The sequence below is a fragment of the Camelus dromedarius genome, chromosome 10 (assembly GCF_036321535.1).
Source record: "Camelus dromedarius isolate mCamDro1 chromosome 10, mCamDro1.pat, whole genome shotgun sequence".
Taxonomy (NCBI): domain Eukaryota; kingdom Metazoa; phylum Chordata; class Mammalia; order Artiodactyla; family Camelidae; genus Camelus; species Camelus dromedarius.
Window position 1 is genome coordinate 42,825,307 of NC_087445.1, and position 15,114 is coordinate 42,840,420.

The 15,114-nt window shown below is 41.4% G+C and overlaps 1 long non-coding RNA gene across 1 annotated transcript in view; it reads left to right on the forward strand.

Moving 5' to 3' along the window:
* The first annotated feature begins 282 nt into the window (after positions 1-282).
* Positions 283-15,114, forward strand: part of LOC135322345 (uncharacterized) — a 165,725-nt gene continuing 150,893 nt past the window's right edge. The window contains exon 1 of the long non-coding RNA XR_010382874.1: positions 283-302. This is a non-coding gene — a long non-coding RNA (uncharacterized LOC135322345). The remainder of the gene's footprint in view (positions 303-15,114) is intronic.

The window sequence follows — 15,114 nt, forward strand, 5'->3', positions numbered from 1 at the left end:
ATCAACATTCTGTGCCATGCACATCCAAACACACCCTTGTTTTTTTCCATACTTGATTGCTATTTTGTATGACTGTAGTTTTAGGTCCAGAATCTCGTGTAACTTTGAATGCACCTTTATCTTCTAAAATTCAGAGTTGATGGTAAGAAGTTTGATGTCAGTCTAATCCTGTGTCTGCTTATTTGTTTTGTAGATAAACTATTTGGTCCAGCCTTCTGAAAGCTGTTTGAAGGCTAGAGCGGTTGCCCTGGCCAGAGATAATGCTGTCTGAACCAGGCCTGCAGGAGAGACACAATCTGGAGGTAGGATCTCTGTGATTCGATGGGTCTCGTTTTTGTAAGTTGGCTTTATTTCTCAGTTTTTCTGCAAAGCCTAGCTGGAACTTTATATTTTTCATGCACTTGTAGTCAGCGAGGATTGCTGAGGGCTCACCATTTACTGAAGCATGGCACAGCTGAACTGAAGGCATAGAGCATCCAGCCCATGTTTTTAAGAACTCTAGATCCTTCGGAGATAAAATACAATTGACCCAAGCCTTTGTCTTCTAACAATAGTTTGTGGTTTGAATTCTGTTGTATTTGTTTTCATCATCGGAGAGCGAGAAGACAGCCACAAGTTGCTGGTAAAGTAAGTATTGTTATTGTTATTGTTACTATACTGTTATTATTATAAAATAGATGTCTGATTTTGTCTATAAATAACATGACAGATGTTTTATTGTGAACTGTAAATCGGAGTTTTGGAAACTCAATGGTAAGCAAACTGGAAAGATGACTAATATAAGTAGTACTGGCCCTATTTTGAAATTCATCTATGCTTATCCAAACTAACCTTAAGAGTCTCTAGTCTATACCAGGTCTAGACCCATCCTTGTTCAAGTGCAGCTTTCCCCCAGGGCCTAGAGATAGAGCTTTTGAAGGTGGTGGACAGAAATAATTTGCCATACATGAGGCAAATAGAGGGCACGAATGGGTCAAGTGTTTGAGAGAAGACATAGAGGAACAATTTCTTCGCTATTAAAACCTTTGAGTGAAGGTTTGTGACATAAATAGTCCAGCCTCCTGAGAAGGGGGTTAAAAGCTCTTTCTTTTGTGTAACTAGAAAAATAACAGTCCCCATCCAGGAGGACACTCTGAGCGTGTCTCCTACTGACACCAGGATTCTGCCATGTTCTGAAATATTCATTGGAAAAGATGAGAATCATAAGTAATGGTTACTTGATGGAGGTTTGTGGAAATACGCTCTTGCAGCTCTGAACCATGTGGTTGTCTTTGGCTAGTTATTATCACAAATAATAAAGGTCAAAAGCACCATTGACACTTCGCCACAGTGCATTAAAAATAATATTCTTTGTCTGGAAGCTGCTGAAGCTGATATACCACTTTGGCTCCTTCTAGAACATTAGTGGGGCCGACTGACATGATGGTGGCTCCGTGTTTGAATGACCTTTGTGCATAGATTGAGTGATGGCGAATAATCTCAGCCACCATGTTCTAGAATGATAGATCTATGGAGGGCCGTGGGAACCAGGGCATTGAAATAAACAAATGCAAGAGGGATTTTTACCCGAAAGGTACCTTTCTTCTCGTTTCTTCTTGTCCAGATAGGGTCTACAGTGGGGGAGGAAGGGAGGTAAAGTACAGGAAGAAGGACATGTCGCAGTGACTTTCTGCTCCCCTTGACTCACCTGGCTGCTCTGTTTCAGCCAGGCAGCTTAAGCTGGACAAACTACCATATTTTCTGATTTTTATTTGTTAATGCTATGTGCTAATAATTCTGTTTGCAGTTTGTCTTTTTTCCTTTCCTTTCTTTCTCTTTCTCTTCATCTGCGTCCTCTTTCTCTTAGATCTTTCATATTTATTTGCTCGTTTATTCACTGAACAGGCACCTATGGACAATATTCCCTGCAGAGAGCACTAGGTGATACAGTGGCTACGGAAATGGGTGACATAGGGCTCTAATCCTAAAGGACGGTACAGCCTAGCTTGTGAGGTTAAGAAGAAAATGTTTAGAAGTTACCTTTTCTTTTCAGTCATTTTGGTACTTTGGGGGTAGAGCTTTACCTTTTTATGTGTGGATTCCCCTACCCTGTAAAAATACACAGATAAATGTGAAGTAGTTAACTTCACAGGCCTGATGTTTGTAGCACAGACTGGTCCCACCACCCTTGGTTTCGCCTGACATTCCTTCCACCTAGTAGTGGTAAGTAAGACCCCTCTGTGGCACATTCAGGCTTCCTCTATTTGAAAACTCCAGATTCAAAGCTATGGTGAAAAAGCTCTCTATTTTTGGTCAGTGTCCTCTCATAGTCATTGGATTTATTTCTGTCATCATTTAAAGAGGGCATCTAGGCTCACTGCACAAAGAGCAAGAAAAGAATACATGACTAGAGAATTCCAGTTCCCATCTTTCCAACTTTTCTCAATCCTTCGCTGAGAAAGTACAAGATGGATAACGTCCCTCAATGCTTTCTGGATCTCTCCTGTTGGAAAAAGACATTCATTTCTGACACTTAAAAAGGAGTGTCTTTTGGTGGCAAGAGGCTTTTTACGTCCTGTTCCTGGATGCTTCTAGGCACTCTGGGTTGCAAAGCTTCCTCCGAGTTGCTGAGCAAGCCCCCAGGACCCTGGCTGAGTGGGCTCAGGGCAGGCTTCTCTGACATCGAGCAACGTGACTGATGACAGCCTCGTCCATCGTGCTGGCTCTCTCCTGAGCATGAGTAGAAAGGTGCCTCCTGTTCGGTTCAGAACCACAGAATCTTCATGTAGATCTATTCTGTGACTTCGACAGCAAAATAATTTTCAAAATGTTTTACGACCTGAGGCACCTCTCAAATAGCTTCCCTTGTCACTTCTGTAGCCTCACATCAGAATTAGACTGATATCAAGGGGTTGGCGACAGCACATTAGCCTGTCAAGCTGGAAGATTCTGAACTTACAGGGTGTACCATGTGCTCCGGAGGCAGAGACTGTAGGGGAAGGTGCCTTTAGCGACGTGACGCTCCCTGCTAGGTTAAGATGGACTTAGAATTGGAAGAGAATTGAGAAGGGATAGGAATTTTAGAATCCTGATTTGCATAGCACTTTACAGTTTATAACATATTCCCATATATGCTTTCTCTTTTTATCCTCATCATAGCCCAGTAAGTAGGGGGTTATTGTCTCCATGTTAAAGGAACAGCTTCAGGGAGGTTAAAGACCTGCCCCAGACTCAGCTGGAGTCATTTACACGCCGTAAGGTGGGTTTTCATTCATCATTGCATCCTGAATAAACAGGCATACACGGTTTCATTGTGTTTGACTTCATTGTGCTTCACAGATGGTGTGGTTTTTTTGTTTTTTTTTTTTTTTTTTTTGAACAAATTGAAGGTTTGTTGGCAATCCTGTGTCCAACAAGTCTGTAGGCACCATTTTCTCAACAGCATATGCTCACTTTGTGTCTGTGTGTCACATTTTGGTAATTCTTGAAATACTTCACACTTTTCATTATTATTATATTGGTTATGGTGATCTGTGTTCAGTGGTCTTTGATGTCACTGTTTTAATTGCTTTGGGGTCTCCATGAACCGCATCCACATATGACAGCAAACTTAACCCATAAATGTTGTGTGTTCTGACTGTTCCAATGACTGGCTGTTCCCCCATCTCTCTCCCTTTCCTTGGGCCTCCCCATTCCCTGAGACACAACGATACTGAAATTAGGCCAATAAATAACCCTATAATGGCCTCTGAGTGTTCACGTTAAAGAAGGAGTCACACATCTCTCATTTTAAATCAAAAGCTGGAAGTGATTATGTTCAGTGAGGAAGGCATGTCTAAAGCTGAGATAGGCTGAAAGCTAGACCTCTTGCACAAACAATTAAGCAAGTTGTAAAGACAAAGGAAAAGTTTCTGAAGGAAATTAATGTGCTACTACAGTGAATATTTGAATTATAAGAAAGCGAAACAGTCTTATTACTGATATGAGAGAAAGTCTGAGTGGTCTTGAGAGAAGATCAAACCAGCCACAACATTCCCTTAAGTCAAAGCCTAATCCAGAGCAAAACCCTAACTCTCTTCAGTTCTATGAAGGCTGAGAGAGGTAAGGAAGCTGCAGAAGAAAAATTTAAAGCCAGCAGAGGTTGCTTCATGATGTTTAAGGAAGGAAATCATCTCCATAACATCAAAGGGCAAGGTGAAGCAGCAAGTGCTGATGTAGAAGCTGCAGCAAGTTATCCAGAGACCTGGCTGAGATAATTTATGAAGGTGGCTACATGAAACAACAGATTTTCAATGTAAACAAAAGAGCCTTCTACTGGAAGAAGATGCCATCTAGGACTTTCATAGCTAGAGAGGAGAAGTCAGTGCCCAGCTTCAAAGGACAGAGTGACTCTTTTGTTAGGTGCTGGTGACCTGACGTTGAAGCCAATGTTAATCTACCATTCTCCAAATCCTAGGGCCCCTAAGAATTTTGCTCTGTTTACCCTGGCTGTGCTCTATAAACAGAACAAAGCCTGGATGACAGCACAACTGTTGACAGCTGAATATTTTAAACCCAACTGTTAAGAACCTACTGCTCAGAAAAAAAGATTGCTTTCTGATGGAGATGTACAATGCCTGCTAACACAACACCCATTCTGCAGCCCATGGGTCAAAGAGTCATTTCGACTTTCAGGTCTTACTATTTAAGAAATTTACTTTGTAAGGCTGTAGCTGCCATAGAGAGTGATTCTTCTGAATCTGGGCAAAATCAGTTGAAAACCTTCTGGAAAGAATTCACCATTCAAGATGCCATTAAGAATATTTGTGATTCATGGGAAGAGGTCCCAATATTAACATTAGTAGAATTTTGGGAAAAATTGATTCCAACCCTCATGGATGACTTTGACAAAAGGTTCACGACTTCAGTGGAGGAAGGAATGGCAGATGTAGGGGAAATTCAAGAGAACTAGAATCAGAAGTGGAGCCTGAAGATGTGACTGAATTGCTGCAATCTCATGGTTAAACTAGTGGATGAGGAGTTGCTTCTAGCAGATGAGCAAAGAAAGTGGTTTCTTGAGATGGGATCTACTCCTGGTGAAGATGCTGTGAAGATTGTTGAAATGACAACAACGGATTTAGAATTTTCCATAAACTTAGTTGATAAAGCAGTGACAGGGTTGAGAGGATTGACTCCAGTTTTGAAAGAAGTTCTACTATGGGTAAAGGCTATCAAATAGCATGGCATGCTACAGAGAAATTGCACTTGAGAGGAAGAGTCAATTGATGCATCACACTTCGTTATTTTATTGTAAGAAATTGCCACAGCCACCCCAACCTTCAGCAGCCACCACCCTAATCAGTCTGCAGCTATAAACATAGAGGCAAGACCTTCATCAGCAAAAATATTATGGCTTACTGAAGGCTCAGATGATGGTTAGCATTTGTTAGTGATAATGTCTTTTTAAATTAGCATATGTACATTTAACACATAATGCTATTATATACTTAATAGACTAAATAGACTACAGTATAGTGTAAACATAGTTTTTACTTGTACTGGGAAAGCAAAAAAATTCATCTGACTTTATTGTGATGGTTTGGAACCCAACCTACAGTATCTCTGAGGTAGACCTACAGTTGGTACTGAAATAGTTGCTAAGTAACTTACATAGTAGCTGAGCTAGAGTTTAAATCTAGGTCACTTCTATCTTCTATATTGATTGCCTTCTTGGGGAGGAAAAAGATAATTTAGAATTCCAGCATTGCTGTGGATGTCACTGTTAAAACTTTGCTCCAGAGCGGTAGAGGGCCTCATTGCTCACCAGTGCTGGGATGCCTGGATGCTGGGAACCTGCTGGGTGTGTGAGTGAGGTAGGGCAGGCCTGTAGATGAGATTCAGGGGAAAAGGTGGGCTTGGGTAACAGAGAAACAGCCAGGGAGATAAAATCCATGTACCTAGCTCAAGGAATCCAACTGGGGTTAGCCAATTTGTGAGGCTGGTGTTGAGGCCACTACTCACCATTTTACATCTGAGGAACTGGAGGCACAGAGAAGCATTTTCACTGAAGTCACCTTGAATTGAGGACTGGTTTCCTCTAAAGCCCAGGTTCTCATTCACGGCACTATTCTGCCTCTGTAGGAAACTGTATTCACCGTAGTCACCTGGAGATCAGCTAAGCGAAATCCAATTCATCATTTGAGTCTTGTCTGACCTCTAGTGTGGGAGACAGATGTGTGAGTAACACCACGTCGTGTGATTGATGTTGTGAGAGGTGAGAGAGGAGCGTGCAGTAGGGATGTGTTGACGGACTGACACCAGGAGGAGACGGCGACCCCAGGCAGGAAGAGAGCATAGTGGGAGCAATAGGAGAGGGACAAGCCCAGTCTTGCAGTGACTGTTGTGCACATTCCTGCGAGGCTGGAAGGTGGATAAGAGCCACATCAGGAAGGGCTGATGCTGTCTCAGGCTGGGGTTTGTACTTGGCAGTCAAGCATAGGAAAACTCGCTGGAGAATTCTGTAGGGAGTTGCTTTGAATAAATGTACGTTTTAGAAAGGCATCTCTTCGTCATTTCTTAGAAGTATTTGCAATTTTGGAAGGGGGCTTTGGAACTCCCCATTTTCCAGAACCACTATATTTCACAGAAATATTTCTAAACTAGAATTTGTAATGCTGGGAGAGACCTTTAAATGCAGATTCTTAAATAGCTATACATGAAAGAGGACAACACATATAATTAAGGTGGATGATACTTCATACATTAGGGGGTTCTCTTTATTCCTGAGGGCAGGGTCTACAGCCCATTTTTAACCTTTCTAGCTTTAAAAATCGTGCAGGATAGTATATGCTTCAAAAGACCGTAACAGTATATTTGTCTGCAGTGGGGAAGAAGACTGCTTTCTGATCCATGTAAATATCCCTTATTGATTTAAAAAAATTCAGCTGACAAAGTATAAAGTAGATATTTAAAGTGTGCATAGTGCATGAAATTACCTCACATTACTAGTAAATGCATGCCTTGTAGCAATTATGTCACTTATGCTTACACTAATTAAGTGTTGATGTGTGAGCCGTAAGTTGCAATGATGTCGTTAACTAATGTACATAAATATTCCCTTTAAACTGTAATTGCACTTTGCCAGGATGGTAGGAGAAGGCAAGCTAAATTTAGGAATGATCAGGATGGTTCTTTGATAAACTGTTAGCAAACTCTGGAAAGGGAGAGTTTGGTTCCGGAGTGCGTTTAAATTGTAAGATGGGGAGGAGAGATGGGGAGGGGAGGAGGCAGGGTTTCCAGAGTCTCATTTACAAATCTGCAGAATATTTCTCTTTCTTCTTTGAGACCCTGGTGATGTCCAGGCATGCAGTATCAGTGGCACAGACTGAGTTTTTCAAGCTGAAGGAGCCGACTTAATGCCCACACTATCCCCCGCAGAGAGACACTGTGTGGCATTTCTGTCACAGGAGCTTAGCTGATCTCTGGGAAATTTGTGGTGGTGTACCCATTTACTGAGGGGAAGATTTATGATGCCCCACTTTGATGTGATTTTATTTTTAACTCTCAAACTCCAAGCCCTGTCTGTTCCCCAGGAACTGAGGCCCAGGTAGCTTGAGAGGGGATGTATCATCTTGAATTGCTTCTGCAGCCGACCTAATACAGAATGGTGCGGCTTCTGTGGTTTGGAGTCAGAAAGCTCAGATTCAGTAACGGGGCATCCGAGCCCTGGGGGACACACATTCTTCTCATTTTGTGGCTGCTAATGACCCCCCTCTGAAAATAGTAAGGTTATTTTCTGAAAATAGTCCTCTCTCTGCCAAGAACAAAAGAAAGACTAATGCCCCTTACAGAGCTTAAAACAAAGTTTGTTGACTCATGCTAAGAAGGAAACTGAGGAGAGAGGGGAAGAGGCCTGGTTGTAATTATTTAGCGACAGTATCTGGGGAAACAGCAGTCAGCAGACAAACCTCAATTATGCCGGCAGCCCTCAGCCCTACTGGGGCTGGAGCAGGAAGTGTATGGTAAAGAGTTGGAGCTATTTTCGCTTCACTTTGGCCTCTAATTTTAGAGTTCAGTTTGTCAGTTGAGGTTTTAACATTAGGTGAAATGAGAGGCCATTTTCGTGCTATTTGAACTTAAAATTTCTACCCCCCAGCTTTATTGAAATATAATTGACACATAACATTGTGTAAATTTAAGTTCTACAACATGCTGATTTGATACATTTATAAATTCCAAAGTGATTACCATCCCAGTGTTAGCTACTGCCTCCAGCCGGGCACATAGTTACCGTTTCCTTTTTGTGGTGAGAATATTTGTGATCTACTCCCTTAGCAAAGTTCAAGTACATGATACGGTATTATTAGCTGTAATCACCATGCTGTGTATTAGATCCCCAAATTTGTTAATCTTAGAACTGGAAGTTTGTACCCTTTGAGCAGTATCATATCTCCTCATATCTGGAAATTTCTTCATTCCAAGAATTTTGTGACATATCATCTGTGCTTAGTGTGATATAGTCAGTATCCAAAAGGGTTATTTTAGGTGAAATCACTTTATCAGGATGTATTTTTAGTACCCCAACTTCAGTTTCTTGGAGGGATTATATTACATTTGAATTAGTCAGACTATGTTTTACTGGAGTAAGAAATAACCTGGTACTCCTTGTGGTTTAAAATAGCAAAGGTTTGCTTCTTGCTCATGTTCATATTCATCATAGATTATTAGAAAGTTCTGTTCAGCATAATTATTCAGGAGTCCAGTCTGATACCTTAGCTGGTCTCCAAGTGTGGGGAAAAAGAAAGCTCTGGAGGATCTTACAGGGGTAATTAAATGCTCTAGAAGAGGCATCTCTTCTTCTGTTCACCCCACCAATCATAAGAGAGCAAGCAAGAATAATGCCACCAGAGCTGGGGAGAGAATTAGATATTTGGGGGCAAATAGCTACTACAAGGTTTATTTTTCTTACAATGAATTTTATCTTGGAACAAAATGTTTACTGAGTAGTTCCTGCATGATGGTCACCATGCTTGTGCCTTCTCAGGCTGTCTTAACCATCAGCAAAGAGGATAAAAAGGAAGATTTCTAGGATCAAACCACTGTACTACCAGTTAGCTAAAACAGACCTCAGCCCTCTGCCACACCTAGCTGAAGTGAAACGGCAGTGCCAGAGCACATAGGCTGAGTTTCATAATCACTTTTTTGGACTAGTTGAAGGTCTGTGTTGATTTTTTTAAAAAAATAAACTAAAAGATGATACTGTACTAGACAAATAGCTTCAGTGAAATTACAAAGAGGAATAAATTTTAAAAATCAGCAGTAAAATCAAGAATTAAAATAACAGACCAAAATTAAAAAATTCCCTTTAGCAAATATTAATTCGTTGCTAGAAATCTATACTGAAGTTGTATTTGAAGTTCTGCATTGAAATTTAAATCTAATGTAAATCTCATTTAAATCTCAGACACTTTGAGAATGTCTCTCCTTCATGTTGTTGGGCACCTGGGCAAGTAAGTGGTTAATTATTGGGTGATTTGTGTCTTTGATCCATGTACTTCTTGTTGATCTAAAGATGTCTTCAAGTATTCTTGTCATTTTAAACAATTGACTTTGAGCTTTATTGAATGAAAAAGAAAGGAATGGATTTTATTTATTTTTTGTCTTACTGAATGGGTAAAATAGAAAACAAAATACTTGCACAGGGATTAGTGGGGGTTTGGAAATGCGGGAATGGTGTAAAAAAAGTAGGTGGGAGAGAGTTTATTTCACCTACCTGAAAGTTACCATGTTCATTATAGACTGGGTGTGGTTTTAGGTTTCACAATAAGTAAGACTATAATTTGTAAAAAAGGGTCACAATTCATAAGACCCCAGAATCAATTAAGAAAGATCAAACCTGAATGTGTTTCTTGCTGGCTTATGGAGAGCTTCAGCTGGCAGTGCACCCTCTTGAAAAAACAAAAGTCAGGGTGTATGAGGAGTTTGGGATGTGGATGGGATTTGTTAGGTTACATGTAAATGAGGCAGCATTGAGATTGGTGAAGTAATTAATTGAATTAGTTAATTAAGGCTAATAATTAGCTTGAGTTTGGCAGGAGGTCTGCTGGGTGGTTTGGTGAATCTGGTTGATTCAACACAAGACTCAGGTGTCCCAGGCATGTGTAGAAAGTTCTTTTTTATGTTCTCATAAGGGTTCAGAACTTACCTTCTTCAAAGCTCTCTTTCTTTCTCCCACTGTCTGTAATACTCACTGGAGACTTCCATTATAGAAGTCTGAAGCTAATCCTTTCCATATTTTAGCTCATAGATGAGATTCAACTTACAAAAAAATGTTGGAGCCTTTACTATATGACAAGAGCTTTTCTTTCAAGTGGCATTATCATCTGGATCTGGTACAGGAGTCAGAATTGAATACAGGGAAGTATAAAAAAGAATGACAAGAGCTGTGATAGAAGTCTGTATCATAAGGGGAAGCATGATGGAGAGAATGCTCAGTTGTACTCTTAGCTTCATAACCTCATCCTTTGGCTAAATCCTAAAAGATGGGCCAACATCCATAAGGCCCTGGGTCCCAGTGTGGGGATTCTGAAGGGAGGAAAGGGGTATAGGGAAAGGCAGAGAACTGTTCATCAGCTGCTGTTCTTTTCAGAGTACCACGAGCAATTCGCTGTGCACTGTTGCATGATGCATTTTTCTCCTTCCCCCGCCCCTCATTTTCTTTCTGGCTTTCCCAGGTCTTGCTGTGAACTGAAGTCAGGTTAACAGAGGGGACCTTTGGGAGTGCAATTCAAGTTGACAAAAGACTAAACATTTTTGACATAATAGCTGTGCTGGAGATATGGAGAAGAAAAGTTTTAATTGTCTCCAAGGTATTTAACCTTGAGATCACTGCACCAGAAGAGCTTCCTGCCCCCTGTCTACAGGGTCAGAACTATATAGTCATGTCTAGGTCCCATTGGCTCTGAAGAAGGAATTAAATGCTAACAGTCTCTCCTGAGACTCTTAGATCAAATAGGTGGAGTTGGGGGGTGGAGAGAGGAAAGAATTTGCAAGGAATAAGGGACTGTGTTGGATAGGGGAAAGAGAGAAGGCATAGGATGGTTTAGGTGGTAGGTCTGGGTTTAAACAATAAGGGAATTTATTGGCTAATAAACAACCCAGATGTCCTCAATGTCCTCAGGAATGAAGCTCCCTTTTTCTGTGGTTCTCTGAGTATTCTGCCTTGCTCCCCACCCACATATGGATTTATCCTTTGTCTGGCAAAGTAGCTGCTAGCAGTTCCAGGCTACCTACCTCTTTCTTCATAGCTAAGGGAAGAGACAGAATGCCTTCCCACATTCCTCACAGTCCAGAGCTTTATGGTGATTGGAGCATCTTGGATTGTGTGTCTGCCTCTGAAACAGTCCTAGGGGCCAGAGGAGTGCTCTGGGCTATTTGGATTAACACTAGGTTATCTACCCGTCACTGACCCATTCTCTGTGGCAAGAGGGATGCCATGGCCTCTCCTGTTTCGACCAGTCAGAGCCTCCTGAGTCAATTCAGCTTAGACTTCCAAGTTGTTTCCCAAAAGGAGAAAGGAGAAATTGGAGAATTGAAGAAATATTCCCCAGCAGGAAAGTATTGATGCTAGAGAGGCAACCACACTACCCACTTCATGTGGCCATGTGTGCGCCCCAGAATTCTAGACTGAGCTGCTCAGTTCTGCTAAAGGGCCTGACTTTTTTCTCTCTTAAGGCCTGGAACATAAAAGGCTGAAACCTACACCAAAGAACTGCTGGGACTTGCTTCTAGACCACCTCTGCTGGCTCTGTGTGGGAGAATGAGTTCTCTCCGGTTGTGAATTGCATCACCCCACCCTTTACCCCGGGGCTGGAATTATAGCTAAGCCATAGGTGGTGAGAGGGGACCATATTAACGAATTTAACATGTATCTTGAAGGATTTTAGAATTGTCTAAGAAGAATTTTGAGGTCGGAAGGTTTATAATGTGGCTTACATTTTGGAAAGACAGTGTTCATGAGTCAAGTGGAGAATGAATTGAACAGACAGAAATCAAAGAGAGGTTTGGACTGTTTTCAGGCAGGAACAGTGAGGATGGAGCTGAGGGTCCTATATAATAAGTCCTTAGATACTTCCTAAAGGTTTAATAAAGAAATCAGTAGTGACAGTGGCGAGAAGGTTTGGTGGGAGAGAATGGGAAGTCTGGGAGGCAGGGCTATGAAAATAATGACATCTTTTTTTTCTTTTTGTGAAAAGAAAGTAATTGTTACAGAATACTCATTTTCAGACACAGACTAGAAGAGTAATGTTGCTTTTTTGCCTTTTTGTTTTGTTATGGTGAGAGTAAGGAGTGAAAGGTCGTAGAATAAAGACAGTTTGGAATGGTCTGAGCCTCTGTTCCCTTTCATCTGCTGGATTTCTGAACACCAACAAATAATAGAGGTAGATGTCTTTTGTTTGTTCTCTCTTCCTTAGAAGAGGGAGCTTCTGAATATGGCTGTTCACTCCTGTGCTGTTCCTGTTAGCAAAGGTTCTAGTTTTTTGTGGGCTTAATATCTGAAAAGTAAAGGGCTGCTGTTGAAAACCCAGGTCTTATATTATTGAAAAATTGCTATATTCCTAATTAGTAAAGCATTCTGAGTCTTGAGAATGAACTCTCTCTAGATTAGAAACTTTAAAGGTTAATGATTGTAGAGAGACTGGCTGTATTTTATTCCTTAGTAGTTTTGAATGAAGCATTGTAGACAAAATTGAAACATAAAGATTGAGAGCAAATCAAGCAGACTTGGATTTAGAAGTCTCTCTGCTCAGGAGAGGATGTGAGTTTCATTCACATTGCCAACAAAAGGCAAGATAAGCTGATCATGAAGCCAGTTTGTGATACCCTATTGTCAAGATGTAATGTGGGTTTTTCCACCCTTAGCCCTGATGTGTGATTTAGCCATCAAAGTCATTTGCTATTTTTTATATGGACAATTGGAATACTGTCTGGTTGAACAAAGGTCATAAGAGAGAAGTATTTTGCTGAGAAGAATCATCTGGAAAAGCTTGCATGTGTGGTTGACCACCCACTTCTGTTTGGTTTCATTGCTGTAGTGTGGGAGGTAAACCTAGGTATATGAGCTTGAATATATTTGTTTATTCCTCTGCTGTGAAATTCCAGGGTGGTGAGAAAAAGGACTTGAGAAGTAACTACTCTCTTGACCTATATGTATGTGTTGAGTGGCTTCTACCATCAGCCCATTATTTTCTGCCTCAGTGCACTTGGGCTGGAGAAAACTAAAAACCTGTTGAATCCTAGTGGCTGCACGTCTAGACCTCAGTTTTTTATTCATGATGGGATAACAGTACAATCCCTACTTGCCTCGTTTTATGGAGATTAAGTGTTAGTTAATATGTGATAAGTATGAAATGTCTATAATTTCAGACTTTATAATTACTCCCCTCTTGTGATCACAGTGAAGTCCAAATTATTGGGTGTGAGAAATTAGGCTTTTTGTGGCCTGGCTCTTGTTTCTCTCCACCTCGTCTCCTTCTCTCCACCTCTACTCCCCACACCTACTTGACACATCAGACGTAGTGTCATTTTGATCTGCTCCTGGTTCTCCAAAGACACACTGCAGTCCTCTTACCCTGGGTGCTACCTCATGACGCCCTCTATGCCTAAAATACTGGTTGTCTGGTGGCCTTTTGAGTCTCTCTCCAGGTTTTTAGACTCTTCTCTCCATCCTCCTCAAACCCAGTTGGTGCTCAAAGCAGTTATCCGTAGTAAGGCTGTTGGGGTTGAGGAGAAGGGCGAGAATGGTTTGTGAGACTCCCCATTCTCCCTTGATGTTGGAAATAGAAGGCACAAAGGAGTCAGTACTAAGTCAAATTGTATAGATGGGGCAGCTGAGTCCTGAAGTGTTAAGTAAATTTGTCCAAGGGGATAAAACAAGTAATCTGTAGGCCTGGAATTTGACCCCAGGCAGTCTGACCTGAGATCCAGGGCTTTCCTTCGTGCTGTACAGAGTGTGGGGAGTGACAGTTTACTTATTTCTCCCCTGTCCTGCTGCACTTTTTCCTTTGCTCTAACCTGGCTCTAAGATTTTGTAAAACTTTACTGAAGACTTAAGGATAACAAGAAAGACTCCCTTGCAGAAAATAAAAGTTTAGATGAAAATAAGCACTTGGATGCAAGGACATGTGTTCTTTGGTGGCCTTCCTAGCCCCCAGTCTTTCTCTCTTAAATCGCTGACTGACTGCAGGGAGTCTTACCTCCTATCAGTGGGAAGAATGTTTCTTTCTCCCATTTATTGCAAATTGCCATATGGGCAAAATCGCAGAGGCTATTGTAACACTCACCTGTGCAGATCCTAATGTGTGGCATAACTTGCTTCAAATCTGTGTGTGTGTGTGTGTGTGTGTGTGAAATACAATATGACTGGAAAGAAAAAAGGATCTCAGTGTCCTGTTTATCTTTGGGTTCCATATTTCCCTCATGTCCTACCTTACATCCACTTCGAAGTCAATGTGTCTGTTCTGGCTGTTTATTGCTGAGTAGCAACTCCAAACCTCAATCATTTAAAATAACTTTTTGTTTTTACATGTGTGATTTTGAAGTTTAGCATTTTGGGCAATGATCAGCTCCTGCTCCACTTTGCATTGACTGGGATCACTCAGTGATATCCAGCAGAAGGTAGGGATGGTCTGGAGGGGTTGAGAAGCCTTCCCTCCTTACCTTGGACTCACCTGTTCCTCCCTTTCTCCCTGGAGTCTCATAAGAATGCAGCTTGTCTCCATGTGATCTCTTCATCAGGGTGGTCAGGTCTCTTAATGATATCTTAGGGCTCACTACTCTTAAATGTATTCTTTATGATACATGTTTGCCTTTTGACTTAAAAAAGAAGTAATGACTGTTCCAGGAGTGTGGGGGGTGGAAGCTTCCGGTCTCTTGAGACCTGGAAACTGGCACATGCCACTTGTGCCATATTCTGTTGGTCAGAGTGGTCATAGAACCTGCCCGGGTTCAAAGGGAAGGTTCACAGGCCCCCACCTCCTAATGGGGGTGGTGTTAAGTAGTTAGTGAACATGATTGATCCACTGTACTGACCTGCAGAAAAGCCACTGTTCACTGTGTTCTGTTCACTGTGAAGGCAGTAGGGTGGGAGTTGGGCAA